Source organism: Hetaerina americana, unplaced genomic scaffold, assembly GCF_022747635.1.
Source record: "Hetaerina americana unplaced genomic scaffold, ioHetAmer1.1.p SCAF_8, whole genome shotgun sequence".
NCBI classification, from domain to species: domain Eukaryota; kingdom Metazoa; phylum Arthropoda; class Insecta; order Odonata; family Calopterygidae; genus Hetaerina; species Hetaerina americana.
The window spans coordinates 18,709,840-18,719,666 of NW_027287427.1; positions in this window are offsets into that span (position 1 = coordinate 18,709,840).

Below are 9,827 nucleotides of genomic sequence, written 5' to 3' on the forward strand. Positions count from 1 at the left end.
GGTGTTTGGAAAAAGTGGCGGTTTTTGCCCCTCCCCACACCCCTCCCCCCTCACCCTCAACTTCTCTCTCTTTCGGAGGCGCACCAGAGGGGGGCGCGACGGGTCTGCCTGGGCGTGGGACAGCGAGGACAATCCCTGGGCAAAACCGGCGCTCTTCTGCACACTTTGTTTATTTTTTCCTGCTTTGCTTCCGTCCGCTTGCAATTTTCTCCTTTCCCTTTCTTTTCTCTTCTCCTCCGTGACCCCTTGCCGCTCAGCTGGAGAAAAAAAAATATGAAGGCCTCGACGAGCATCCCACCACTTTCTAATAAGCTCATGCATGCGAGTTAAGCTAGGAGTCAGACAAGAATAAATACTGCGAATCTATGGGACTTTTATAATTCAGGTTTTTCTCGACATTGTGAAATATATTTTTTCCTGTGCTGGACTACTTTGTAGACGTGTCCAAGACTATCGAAATGGTTCGTTAAGTTTTCCGAAAGTTCACTCGTGCTCTTTGATATTAGGCGAGTGGTTAGAACGTATACCTATGTAGGCATCGCCAGTTCGCGGTCTCTCGAGTTTATTAAATGTTTTATGTAAGATTAACTGATTTGGATACACCATGCATCAGTCGCTCCCTCTCTATTATATCTAAAGTTTAATATGTGAAAGGTGATTGATTACAAATTTTGGAAAATAAAATTTCGGCTTCGAAGAATGAAATTTTTTATCTCTCGCATCAGAGGTGTGCTTTACCTTTAATTTATTTGAATGTTATTGCTCTAAACTCTTGTAAGTAAATCATGGTTCACATTTTCATTATTCTACTGAATATATTTTTTCCTTCTCAAAATTATAATATTTGAAATATGGTTTGTTGTGGCTGAAAGGATTTGGGCTGTCGCATTATCAGAATAATGTCAACATTTATTGGACATACGTACTGGAAACAATATTGGCAGAATTTCGTCAATAGCTTTTCCGTGTACACTAAAAATACATATTAAATTTGTAGCTAATACATTTTATGAAACTTTCTGTCTAATAAAACTCATAATAATTTGATTGTGAAAATGCATCCATAAAAAGATGAATTAATAATAACATGATATGCCATGAATTTTTGAAAAAGTGTGTCAGAATTTTCATTAAATGCTAATTACTGTTAATTGAATCTAACAAAAAGACATGCTGGCCTAATTAAATAAAGAATAACACCTCCGATCGAAGTTAAAACAGATTTTACAATTATTGTTTCAAAAGGAGAATATAATTCAACCCACTAATGATAATACACAGTGCGTATGACCTCATTTAAAACTAGGTAACGCCCAGAGTAATAGTATAGGTACCTGGTCGTTTTTGTCCAGAAGTAAGGAAAAGAAGATGCGCTCAGATGTGCATTATCAATTTCGAAAGAACATGGCGTATACTTCTCGACTCAGATTCTTTCATACTTTTCTGTTCTGTGTTCCATTCCACCAAATGCCAAAGTGAGACAACTGACTTCATGATTGCCGAAAGAACCCAACTTATGAAAGAAGCTTCAGTTATCAAATTATTTTTGCTCCATTTGTATAACCTTAAGGGCATTTTTATATTTCATTATCTTATTTTTATGTTATCGTGGTTTAAATGAAATAATCAATGGAACGTTCACTTATCATCCGTTATTCACCGTTCAGATGTTCATGGAGGGAGTGCGATTTACCTAATTATCGTGGAAACAAAGTGGTCGTCCTCTAGATTTTTCCTGTGTGAAAAGGTATCGGAGGAGCCAGTACCTGTAGCAAACCATCGAATTCATGTCACTCATACGAGGGTATTTTTTAGACTGTGTGCTCAATTGTCTTTTCTTGAAAAACCAAAGGATCTAGAAATAATTTTGGTGGTATAAAGACTGAGATCGAGTTTCGGATTGAGAAGGTATCATTTAAAACTGCTGATAAGACGAGGTAGAGCACACCTAGTAATAAGTCCAACATCGTGTAAAATTCACCCAACAGAGGAGGGGGGTCAGTTCCCCTCCTTGCGCCGACCTTCGGGTTGATGACCTACTGTCTTTTTTCATTTTAAATTAAAGTTCAACAAAGTTGGTTGATCCGCCTATCTCGCATTCTAAGACAGTGTCCCTGTCAGCAGTTTCATTAATTCTGAATGAGATGACCATGATTATTAGTGCCTAAGGTGACATGATTGACCTCATTGAGGCGACGGCCACTTAAAATGGTAGCGACTCGTGCGTTTTTATGAAAAATAATGACCACAATTATTTTATGACACACTTTTATTGCTCGTCATCTTCTTCTCAACTTAGTGCTTCGACTTATGATTTTCTTGGTTAGATTTTTTCGAACTGCCATTAGTATTAGGTGTATTTAATTTAATTATTATTTCTTCTTTACATAATCCATGAATTAATAGTCATCTTATCATAAGTATCATTTTCACTGTGACAGGTGTTTGCTATTCATATTTTCCAACAAATAATGTAATATTTCTTATCTTCCTCTAATAGCGCCAATATTGCCGACCATTCTTCACACGAAAAATGGCATCCACATGAATGCTGGCTCCTTACCATTGTCATGATTAATGTATTTATACACCGATTTGTTAGGTTTAAAGGAATTTCTTATAGGGCTTTCAACTCAAATTTGCTGACTTCAGTTCTCCACTTGAAGGAACGATATCGAGGTAAAAATCTTCGGATCATTTGCGCAATAGCATCGGCCGCAGCTTGTTCGACCGAGGCAGTCGCTAAGGGCAGACCGAATCTAGTGCTCCCTCTGGGCTAGGTGTCAGGGGGGCAGACTGGGCCCCGGCCAGCGGCGGGGAACGGCAACCATGACCTCGCTCCAAGCTGGAGCCGTTACGCAAGCTGCGGAGCCCGATAGATGGGAGCGGGACCTGCGTTAGAAAGGTAGCAGGTCACCAACCAGATTCAGCAAAAAGGGATGGCGAAACGCTACTTGTGTCGCCGTTGAAAAATCAGTCTCGGACTGGCGAACTTCGAACAGTTTTGGCGTGAAAATAGAGGAAAACTTCGCGAATGGCAAAAGATGGATCTCCTTACATATCGAGAGATGCGACATTCTGCACGTACATTGATCAAGACTCTCCGTTGGGCTTGGTGGGACCATGGATAGTCTTTGGACTCATTGGCTGCTAATCTATTGCTAATCCTTTGCATTAGTTACTTGATTTCCAATATTTGATTATGTGTCGTACCTAGGGCACACCCTTAATTTTTGGTGATGAAATGGTTTATGATTAAATAAATCGATACGTTAACCACTTAAATGTTTTACAAAACTAGATGAAAATTCTTAGAATGATTTCCTTGTAAATGGTAATGTGCAAATGGTGAATCAAGGGCAGGCTGGGATAATTGTTATTACATGTAGGTGTGAAACTTCGATATGTTATGCATTGTATGGTGCCTTTTATGAAATTAAAGTTAAATATTGCAGTACTGAAGAAGTAATTTCTAGTTCCTATTGTAGAACGAAAAATTTATGCGTTGTAAGATTATTATCTCGTTGGAAATATTCGTTTGGCGAATTTTGCTTAGACAGAATACTAGGAGTCAAAGCAGTTGCAACGACGACCTTTGCTTTCGGAACGGATCGTGAGTTCCTTATAACGGAACAGGAAGCTATCATTCTTCCTCCCAACCGTGGCTCTCTTTTTCCAAATTGTTTTCTCGCCGACATACGCCCCTCTTTTCATTGACTTTGCACCTGCACGTGGGCGATGAAATGTTGTTTTGATGCCCCGAACTCTCATCATGCCTCCCTGGCCCTCCATCCGCGTATCCGCATTCCGGAGAGCTGTGGTTGTATATTCATCTTGAACTCTTGTGTTTGGTTTATTCTTCTGCTCATACATCTCAAATTCAGACGAGAAATTCATTGATTTTTCCAGCTATTAGGCATATTTCTTAGTATTTTTTAGCATTATCGCGCCTTTTTTCCTGCATTTGATATTATTTTGTGGACTATCAATTCCCATGCAAATATAGGACATGAAATTAGTAAGGCATTAGTGCAATATACATAAAGGTAACGACTTGGAGTTCTTTTAAATGAATGCACATACAAGAAACACATCAGTCGGTTTGAAATTATTAATTAGTCAAAGTGGTGTGATTTTCTGGATACCAGAACCTTACGGGATATCCATGAGTCAAAGGCAAAGGGACTGTACTTCTACTCCGAATTTTTCAATTCGTAAATCTCATTGGTGTAAATGAATCTCGATTATATTGAATTCGGTTTTCTGATTTATTCCTGTGGTATCGTTATTAAAATAGTAAAAATTATCATCTAAAAGTCCCTGGATATGGAAATATGTAGATTATTTCGTTAGTGAATCATGTCATTTAAAAAAATATGGTTTTGCCTCTACTACAAGGTTTATTAAAATAGAATCAGCTCTGTTTTGTGCCCAACCCTTATTTGACGGCGGATTCCCAGTCGTATTTTGTCGTATTTGCAGTCGTATTTTGAGGCATGATGAATTTTAAAATAGTCTGTGAATTTCCCGCTGGCCCATAATCGTAATGCTACAACTGAGTAGCTTAGCGAGAGTATTGACGCACTCCACTTAACTCGAGTTTATAGAACGAGTAAGCGCCTTGCAAATGGCAGCTTTGCGTAATTCTTCCACGCTAAATTGAAGTTGAGGAGTCTCGCAGGATCTTGCACGTCTCTTCCCAGCGGTGAGGAGTCGATCATCCTCTCGCTGGTGAAAGTGGATATTTTTGTGATTTAAAGAGACGGAGTGAGATAAGTCGTGCGGAAAGTCAAATGGAACATGCGCGTCAAGAAAAAGATTGTTAAAGATTTTCAATGGGTGCTCTCAATCTTAACAAGGGAACTGAAAAGAGGGACTTGGGAGTGATTGTGAGAAAGGATTACAAGTTAACATGTGAAATAATAATGAAAATAATATGTTGCCCTCCTATTTTTCTGAGGATTTCTGAGGAGAAAATCGTTAAATGATATCGACAGAAAGGATAAAAGAAATTTAGTTTCATCCCGTTCTCATATGAAATATTTTTGTAAACAACTGTAAAAATCTCTAAATTTACTGCTTTCACTTATTTAACTTTGTAGTTTTAAAATACGGTTCCCTATCTGGTTCCTAATCCCTCGTTGGACTTCCGTTCTTAATGTTTAACGACGGATTCTATGGACGAGCAAACCGAAGCACTTCCAGAAATTTATTATTGTTTTTTCTATATCCACTCAAGCGAAAAAAAACAATATTTGGAAAAGAAGTGAAAATAAATATTGGTATGGGGTATATTAATGGCAGTATTGACAGAAAAATAGGTCGTCGAAGACTAAAGAATGAAGAATTTGGATACTTGGGAAGCCGGAAAAAAAGAGGAAAACACCAATTTAAGTGATTATGATGAATGAAACAACTTTGGAGAATATCTATGGCGGCAATCTGACATTAAGAAATTTTATCAGCGGATAATTACAAGAAAGTGACCGTAAAAAATTAGCAAGACTTTAAAATAACCTTATCAGCATTAAAATCTAAATAATATTTATCATACCTGTATTCATCTTGGAATTGAGCTACTGGCGACTTAATTCATGACCTTGTATAATTTAGTATCAATATATACAACAATTTCAGAGTGTAAAAATCATTCGCCTTGACTGGGATCCCTCAATATCCGGTCGAGTGCTTTAGCCACTTAAGCTACCGAGGCGTCCTCTTAAACTCTGAAATTTTGGGGCTCATCTGGGTTCGCATCCCAGTCAAGGCGAATGATTTTTACACTCTGAAATTGTTGCATTGAAATGCACATTAGCGGATGACTCCGTTAAAATTTACTGTTGCGGCATCTCCCGCAGTTTCTTTGGAATCAATATATAGTTGTTTACCACCTGCCATTTGCAATGTTGTTTAGTTTTCCAGCGATTGATTCACGTGGGTGCATGAAACATAGCAATCGCTATAGTGTTCAAATTGTGCTCTCATTCTTTATGAATTTTTTTAATTTTGTAAAGTTTTATTTATTTTAATATTTTTCTCCTGAACCTTAATGGCTTCTACCTGAGCATAGTGTGCAAATTCAAACAGAAATCTCAATGTTCTATTTCTTTACCCCACTTTCACTTTTTCAAACGGAGTGCTCTTGTGAGAGCTGAAAAAGATAAGCGACGCCATATCAGGCGTTTTAAGTGTTTGCTAACAAGTGAGCAGTTTTTTACGCCAACATAAAACTGAAGAATGTTTCAGTCAATGGGCAATTAAAATTTTCAAATCAATTCAGTGCATCAAAAGGTTTACCTTACGTGCTGAGAAATTAATTCCTAAATTTATAATAAATGTAGACATATGCCTTAAAATATGATATAATATGATCACATTTAAAAAGATAGTTGAAATGCTACTTAAAAGGCACTCCCATTCATCAATTCATAAACACTTTTCTGGGAAGCATTCCTACTGTTGTGAAATTTCGATCGAACAGCTTTCACAGACGAAAAGAAATCATTGTAACTAATTCTTTTTTAAGGTTTCAGTGAAATTCTTCACGTATGGATATAATATTTCATCGTACCATACTTAAAAAGGCTTATGATGTATCGAACAAAATTAGAAAGTTTCGCAATGTAAATTTTTTTGAAATGGAACGCGTTTCTATATCTCTGGCAATGGAATTAAAAAAACAACACAACTTCTACATAAATTACTATGCCACCCACGGTTTTCATTAATCCGATTGAAAAATCCAAGTGAGAAAATATTATCAAATTATACGGAGACTGATAACAGATTTTGTGCGTTGTAATAAATGTTATTCAGGAGTTAACAACGCATACCATCGTCGCTACTTCATACACCAATACTATTACGGCTTCACGCAATGCGCAGGGCAATGAGTCCGAATCTAATTGCACTCTCCTTTCATCACTGTAGTAGTATATGACCGCCTTCAATCGAGGGCACGCTGTTTATTTTACCGCCCCTTCCCGTCCATGACGAACACTTTCGCAACGTGTATTCTCAGGATCAACAGACGCGTTTGTATTATTTAGCCGCTTTTATCAATATTCACAATAATACTCGAGCACCCGGGGTGTTGAACTCAGCGCTTATAGTAAATGCAATAATGAAAAGGATAATTAGATCTTCATATAGGCAAACTCTTAATATTTATGTTCCTTAACACTTACAGTTTTGTATATTTTTCAGTTGTGCATCTTTAAATCCGTGTTTAAATGCGTTTCTTCAATAAAAAGATTCATTTCAATGCATTTGGCCCTTCTGTGGGTTATATTTTTCAAGTTGTGCGAATAATTCCCGGAATTTATCTTGCATTAGTTTCGACGATTTATGCTAGCCTTGTGATATAATTTCTTCCTAGATTAGTACCTATGTATTTTCTAGTCATGCGTGTTTATGATGAAGTAAGAATCAAAAATATCTATGGCACTACAACACAAAGTAACTTATTACTTCAATTTGTAATTAATAGTGCCATGTGGCATTTAGTTGTGCGTTTGCTATTAATTAAATTGATCTTGTAGGCTTGCATTGATTAAGAACTAGCGTTGCTTCGCTTTTTTATCTTTATGTTAAAATTAGCCTGTGAGGAATGTATTTTTGTATGCTTAAATATTTGTTAGAAGTTATTTTAATATGATTAGGAAATATGTTAAAACTAGGTTAGTGTTGGAATTATATATGAAAATGAGCCATCCACCTCGTTAGTGATATTGCTCGATCAACAACGATATTCCATCAATGAATTGGAAAGTTATCTCTTTTTTAAATATGATATTTCAAATAACTATTGTCCACAATGAAACAGTAGAAAGGGGAGAGCACACCTACTCTGGAAGTGAGCTCATTTATAATTCCTCATGTGAAAGTCATTTACGCATAAAAACTAGGCAACAGTTAAAAATATTTTTTAAAGTCACTGACGTGAGACTTATTCTCATTTTACATCGCAGTTTATGAAAATATCTTGGACTAGTAAACGCAGCAGCAGTGAAGCATTTAATTAATGCAAATGTTTAGTGAAGCGAAAAATAAAACGACATAGTGAGAGTATAGGCGTATATTGAGCAATGAGTGCCATTTGAATGCCTTTCTCCTTAAATGGGTGATATTATCCTTTGGCGTAGTGACGATACAATGTATGACGACTTCATCTAAGCTTCGAATACTATATTACAATAAATTTTCGATGTTTTTCATAATTGTTCTTACCCAATGAGCCACACACTATTTTAAGTCTTATATAAAACACTGAAAACATAATATAATTTTATGTTTGGGTGTCATTCTAGCAGACATGAACGTAAGCGTACATAAAATTTTGGAGTGGAGTTCGATGAATGATGGGTGGGGAGTTGTATAATTGTAATTGTAAATCCATAAATTGTTTCTTAATTTTAATTAGTTTTTGCCAGTTACTTTGAACATTAAAAGCTGATGACTGCTGGCACATTTCTGATCGCCTTCGAGTTTAAACACCGCTCTATTAACGAAGCCATCAAAATTTCATTGTAAAAATATTTCAGTATTCCTTTCTTGAGGACCTTTGGTAGGAAAAGGTGTTAAATATAAAAATAAGTGAAATAACTAACACACTGTAGTATTCGCTTCAGTGGGTAGTAGAAGAAGTTCTCTCGCAATTCAAACCCTTCCTTTCAAGCTTGTTATCGTGTTCTACCAATGAAGATATTTTAATTTCGGAATTCAAGCAAGAAAGTACTGAGCTACAAAGTTTTATTATAAACATTTTTGGTGATATGAATAGCGAAGGGCTAATAGTTTATCGATATTTTGGAGGTATACACGTGTATTTTTCCACTTTCTCTTCTCTCTCTCGCCGCTATGAAGTGCTTAATCACTTCATCTGAGATTCTTGCGTTTCCTGATGATTTTTCTTCGAACTACCAAGTTTTGGTGCAAAGTGAATGCGCCGAATGCTATGCCAGTTAATTTTTTAATTTAGATTTGAGAATGGATTTAATATTTGAATGCCTCTTGTTCCATCCGATAAACTGCAGCCTATTGACAATGCTTGCACTAATGCTTCATTATCCAATTTAAGTTGAGCGTATTAAAAATATAGTTCCTAAAATAACATTAACTTGACTTTAGTGTTTGAAAACGTAGTGAAAATGGCTCTGTTTTTAAATTAGGCTAAAGTCTTAGCTTAAGCTTAGCTGTTCTTAGCTTAAGTACTAAATGTTTTGCTTACGCAATAATTCTGTGGCTGTAAATATCTACGGGGCCACATTTAATGAGCCAACCGTCACGTAATGGAGTTCAAGTGCTTCGACGATGTTTTCTGTTTACTATTTTCGACTTACATGGAATTGCTGGGCTAACAAACCGCCGAATAAATTCCAATGCCTCCCAATGGGAAATAACTAGAATTAAAATATTTTTGTTAATGGTTAATAAAATTCGGATTCGAGACACCCACAATATATTATGCGTCTGATTATTTCTCGAATGTAAACATACCCATAATACAATTTTCCTATGGGTCGGGCCTGCTTTATTTGATAAAGTCACCCTGAGATAATTTTGTATTGTAATAAAGTAAGCAAGAAATAGGTAATGAGGGGTGAACTCCTACAGATTTTCTAATGGTTATATCTTTATCCGGACTTGTTCTGGCACCGATTACTTACCATCTTTTGATAGAATTGTACTCTTTCAAAACCCGAAATTATCTTTGGTTGCATCAACGGTGAAATTTGGTTTGGTCCGAGGTGTTTAAATTGCAAAGAAATGAGCAAAATTGCTCCTTATGCCGGAAGTTGCCATTTTTCACAATTGCTGTTAGTTGT